Below are 6,011 nucleotides of genomic sequence, written 5' to 3'. Positions count from 1 at the left end.
CTCTCTTTGATACAGTTTCATAAAAAAATTTTTTTTTTATTTCACTGCATATTGACATTAATTACACTGATTTAAGGTGTTATTTATATATATATTTTTTAAATAATTAAAATAAATGAAATTTTCAATAATTATTTTCTCTGTATCTGATAATTTATTAATAATACCCCTTTGAGAGAATTTTGAATGAATTAATGTTTAATTTAATGGAATAATTCGAATTCTAATCTTCTTTAATATTGAAAATAATACAAAACAATCTTTATTTTATAATTAGAAAGAAAATTAATAAACTCGGAAGAGTTATTAAAATAATGTATTATAATAGAAAATACGTGAATAATGGCTTTTTTTTTTGTACCCCGACTCTTAAGGTAAGTGAAACAAATAATTTTTAACTATTATTATTCGCCTCTATTAAAAAGTTTTCATGTTCAATTTATTTGAGCCATAAATTTTCTATATACTGTGAAAGTTTTAAAGTCCATTATTTTAATTATAAAATAATAACAACTCGCGCAATGCTTTTGGAGTATTTCTAAATAATATATATATATTTAAAATCACACATGCATTTTTTTTTTTTTTTTTAAAGTTTCAATGTTCATTAACTCGACATCTATTTGATTAGTGAACCGATGTGAAATTTACCGTATACACACACTGACAGATCAAAGGAACTAATTATTTTTTTAATTTACGCGACTGGCAAGGCAAGTGAAATGTAAATTTGTCTACCTGCATTGGGCAAACCGATTAAAAGGCATGTGACCCACATTCCAATGAATCGTTTTAATTTACTTTCATTTTGGTTTACTCGCGCGCACACACACACTTTTTTTTTTTTTTTTTTTCTTTTTTTTTATTTCCCTTCGAAACGTTACAAATTAAAACAAACGACAAGTCGTGTGTACAAGGACAAGAAGAAAGGAAGCTCTTCCAAGTGCTCCATTCGTCTTTGCCAAAAGAAAAAAAAAAAAAAAAAAAGAAAAGGAAAAAAACATCTTTTACAAAAAAAAAATCCCAACTAAATCTCGTTTTATATCTCCTTCCCGCATTCGAAAATTGTACGAAACTTGACATTTGATTTTTTTTTTTTGAAACTTTATATTTATTTAATAAATAATAATTATTATTTATTTTTTTATTTTATTTAAAAATTTATTTATAATAAATATAATTTCTTTTTTAAACAAAATTTTTTTGAATAAAAATTATATTTATCATTTTCAAATTAATAATTATTGTTAGTTTTATTATTTAAAATTTACTCTCTTTTTAATCAGTTACAATTTTTTATTTAACTAATTTTAGTTATTGAAATTTACGCTTTTTAATTAGTAAAATTTTACTAAAAAAATATTTTTTACTATCGAATTTGTAAAATTTAATAATAATTTAATAACTTCATAATTTAAATAATAATTATACTTTCTAAATTTTAATTAGTAAAAATTGTTACCAACTTGAATTAGTGACACATTTTTTGACTTGAAATTGTAAAATTTAATTAATTTTTTTAAATAATTAAAATTAAATATATTTTTTCAAATTAATAATAATTAATAGTTTAATTATTAAAAAATTCACTTTTTTAATTTAAATTGAATTGAATTAGTAAAAATTTTAACGAATTTTAATTAGTTACTCATTAATTGCTTTTAAATTAATAAATTTTAACTAATTTGTAGTAAAAAAAAAAAAAAATTGTTTATTGTCGAATGAGTAAAATTTAACCTAATTTTTGTTATAATTGATTAAAATTAAATATATTTTTTTAAATTAATAATAATTATTTGTTTAATTTTTTAAAATTTACTCTCTAAATTTGATTTAGTAAAAATTGTAAACTAATTTGAATTAGTCACTCACTTATTGGTTTAAAATTAATAAAATTTAACTAATTAATAGTAAAAAAAAAATTGCTTACTATTGAATTAGTAAAATTTAATAATAAATTAACATAATTTAATTAATAATTATACTTCCCAAATGTAAAAATTTTAATTAATTTTTTTTTATTTTTTTTTAATTTTTTAGTTAAAATTTTAACTATTTTGAATTAGTTACTCAATTTTTGCAAATTATTAAAATTTAACTAATTTTTTTTGTTATAATTTATTAAAATTAAATATATTTTTTCCAAATTAATAATAATTAATTGTAAAAATTTTATTTTCATTAATTAGTTAAATTAGTAAAATTAGTAAAATTTAACTGAATAAAAGCAAAAACTAAGCCAGCATTTCAAAATTAGTTAAAATTTTTACTAATTAACGTTTAGAAAGTATAATTATTAATTAAATTATTTTAACAATTAATTTTAATTCATAATTTTAAAAATTACTAAATTTTGTACCTTTTTTTTTAGAGAAATAAATTTTTTAAAATCAAATTTAGAACAAAATATCGAGAGAGAGAAAGAGAGAGAGAAAGAGAGAGAGAATGCCTCTGGAGAATAAGTTTTCACGTCTCAATCTATATATTCTTTACGACGATAAAGATTCGCAAAAATAGAAGAGCAGTTGAAATTGATAAGAAAAAAAAAAAGTGATGAGTTTAATTTTTTTTTTTTTTCGTGAAAAAATAATGAAATAAAACTTTCCAGACGCGAAGCTTGTATCTCATGGAATTTTTATGACACACTGTATTATTGAAGGAAAGATAGAAGTTAGTTGGGAGAATAACTTGGGTAATGTCGCATAAAGTCTTCATATGAATCATTTTTATCGCGTTAGCAGGTACATCAGAATTTTTACTGCAGTTTAAGAAATATCAAGAAAAAGCTCTCAAAGAATATATATATATATATATATATATATATATATATATATATAAGATGGGGGGAGTAAAAGAATGTCTTTTTTTTATATATATTGAAGTGTGGCCACTGTTATATTCTATATAAATGGATAGACAATGGTTTTATATATATTCTAAATGGAGAAACAATTTAAAGAAAGAAAAATAAATTGAATAAAACCAAATAAAATGTCTTATAAAAAAAGAATCATTGAAACGCAATAGGCAAATTGAAATGAAAAACGAAATAAAATTTTAAGTAGAGAAAAATCCATTAAATCAGACATTTTTGCGATCGCGCATTGAATTGAGTGTTTACCTACATTATGCTATTTAATAATAAAAATATATTTTTAAAGCACGAATTTCTTTGATACAAAAAAAAAATTATTTGTTTCAAAAAAATTATATCTTATTGAAAAAATTTTCACTTTTAAATTTAAAAAAAAAATAAATGTAAAAATTTCTTTGTTACAAAAAGAAAAATTTATTGTAATCAAAGAAATCATCTTCTAATAAAAAAAAAACCCTGATATTAAATTCAAATAATTTTTTTTTCAGTAGTACAGTTTAGACAAATTTAATTTAATAAAATCATACCTTAATAAAAGTCATTGCTAAAACATTCATACCTGAAACAAACAAAAAAAAAATTTTCATTAGAAATAGAAATTGAAACCAAATAATTTAATTAAATAAACTGTATTTGAACCAATCATTTCTGTATTTAATACAAATATCATTCATGTCAAATAAGAATTATTTGGTACAAGTAAATATTTATTTGATAATAAAGTTCAATTATATTATAATTAATTTTTATTGCAAATATAAATTTTGCCTTTTATAATAAAAAAGAAAAGAAATTATAGAGAAGAAAATTCAAAAAAATGAAATTATAAAAAAGAAATTTATTATAGTAGAGCGTAATATTATTATATAATCATGCCAAGGGGTCGATATAAAAAAATATTAAATATATAATTTATATTTATATAGAATACGCCGCGTAATGTACACCAATCTTGTGGTTTAATCTGTCAAAATAAATGATGTGGCCCATTTAAGGTGTAGGATTACTCGTTAAGGGGTAGGGTTTGGAAACTTCAATGTCCCTTATGTTCAGGAAGCCACGAAACGCAATTCGCCACGGTTTATGCTATATCGTTGCGAAGCAAAATCTAAACTAACTGACTCGGATTTTTGCGCGTAATCCAGGCTCTAGAAGTCAGCAATATATATGGACGTTGGGAGAGAAAGAGAGAGAGAAGCAAATCCAATGTCCCTCTCAACTATCAAAACCCTTTTCTGCGTTCTCATATTATTCACAAGGAAAATTACAAACCCTCTTTTCGAATATTTACAATTGTCATTATTTTTATTATTATTATTATTATTATTATTATTATTATTATTATCATAATTTTTTTATTTTTATTATTATCATTTACTTTTATTTATTATTATTATAATTTTTTTTTTATTTTTATTAATTTTATTTTTATTATCCCTACTTTGTAAGCAAATTATTTAGATTTTATAATAAACTTTTTCTACGTACTTTTAAGTTTTTTTTTTTCATTATAAAAATGTAAATTAAATTTTCCAAAAAATAGAAAATTAGAAAAAGTAATTTAATTAAAAATAATAATTTTTTTTTTCTCAACTAGAAACAAATTTTCTAATACTTCCAATTATAATTGTTAAATTATTAATTTCTTTTTTTCTTTGACTATAATATTCTGTAGAATTTCTTTGATTTAAAGAATAAATTTTTTCGCATTTAAAGAAAATTTATTTAAATCAAAGAAATTTTTTTTGGAATAAGAAACCCTTTTTTTGTTTAAAAAAAAAAAAAAATTATTTTCGAATGAAAAAAAACAACTTCGAGAAAATGATTTCTTTAAATTAAGAAAAACTTTTTTCTTGGATGTATTATTATTATTATTATTATTATTATTATTATTATTATTATTATTATTAGTAAAAAAAATTGTATTTTGATTCAAATAATCGGTTATTTGACTTTTATCAAATAAATATTTAATTGTATTAAACTAGGGGGGATCCGCCCCCCTGCGCGCTTTGCGCGCCAACCCCCCTGTTTTAATCATTTTTTTTTAAATTTTCCATTGATCTTATTTTTCCAAATGAACCACCTATTTCAAAGAATTATTATTACAAATTCATTGAAATCTGAATAAATATTATTGAAATTAAAATTATTAAATTTTAATTAATAAATTAATTAAATTAATAATAAATAAATAATTATTAAATAAATTAAAATCGACAATAAGAAATTATTTTTAAAAATAATTTCAATGAAATTGCCTAAAAACCAATAAATTATTAAAAAGTCTTGAAACGAACATAACCTTTAAATTCAAGTCATTTTTGGCGGGAACTCCACCTCCACTTGCGGCTATATATTGAAAGTCTTGAAATTTACATAACCTCAAAATTTATGTCATTTTTGGCGGAGAAGGGGACTTGCGGCTATATTCAGAGTCTTGAAACGAACATAACCTCAAAATTTATGTCATTTCAGACGGGGGAGGGGGGGGACTTGCGTCTATATTCAGAGTCTTGAAACGAACATAACCTCAAAATTTAGGCCATTTTGTAGGAGGAGGGGAAATGAGAGGAGGGAGGGGGGACTTGCGGCCATATTCAGAGCCTTGAAACGAACATAACCTCAAAATTTAGGTCACTTCTGGCGGGGGAGGGGACTTGCGGCTATATTCAGAGTCTAGAAACGAACATAACCTTTAGTCAGACGATAAAAATAAAGTAAATAAAAATTTTAATTAAAAAACAATCAATTAATGAATTATAAGATATTTTAATAGACAAAAAATCTCATTAAAAAAATTCATTTCATTTGAAAAAGCAATATAATAAATCGCACTATATGCAAAAAAAAAAAAAAAAAATGATAGTGAAAAATATTATTTTTAAAGAAAAAAAATAATTTATTTTTATCTTTTTTGTTTATTGCGCAATATTAACGGAAGCAATATATATCAAATATTGCAGGAAATAATTTATATTATTATCATTCGAATAGAAATATAACCTCTCTTGAAAATGTAATCCCGACAAGAACTATATCGCTAAAGAAGTCGAAGGATAATAAAATAAATCAAAAAAGGCATTTAAACATATTTTCAATGGTTTTAGGTATATATATGTTTATATATATGGAA

Source organism: Leptopilina boulardi, unplaced genomic scaffold, assembly GCF_019393585.1.
Source record: "Leptopilina boulardi isolate dan_hultmark-lab unplaced genomic scaffold, ZJU_Lbou_2.1 LbouV2_305, whole genome shotgun sequence".
NCBI lineage: Eukaryota > Metazoa > Arthropoda > Insecta > Hymenoptera > Figitidae > Leptopilina > Leptopilina boulardi.
This window is presented reverse-complemented; position numbering follows the sequence as displayed.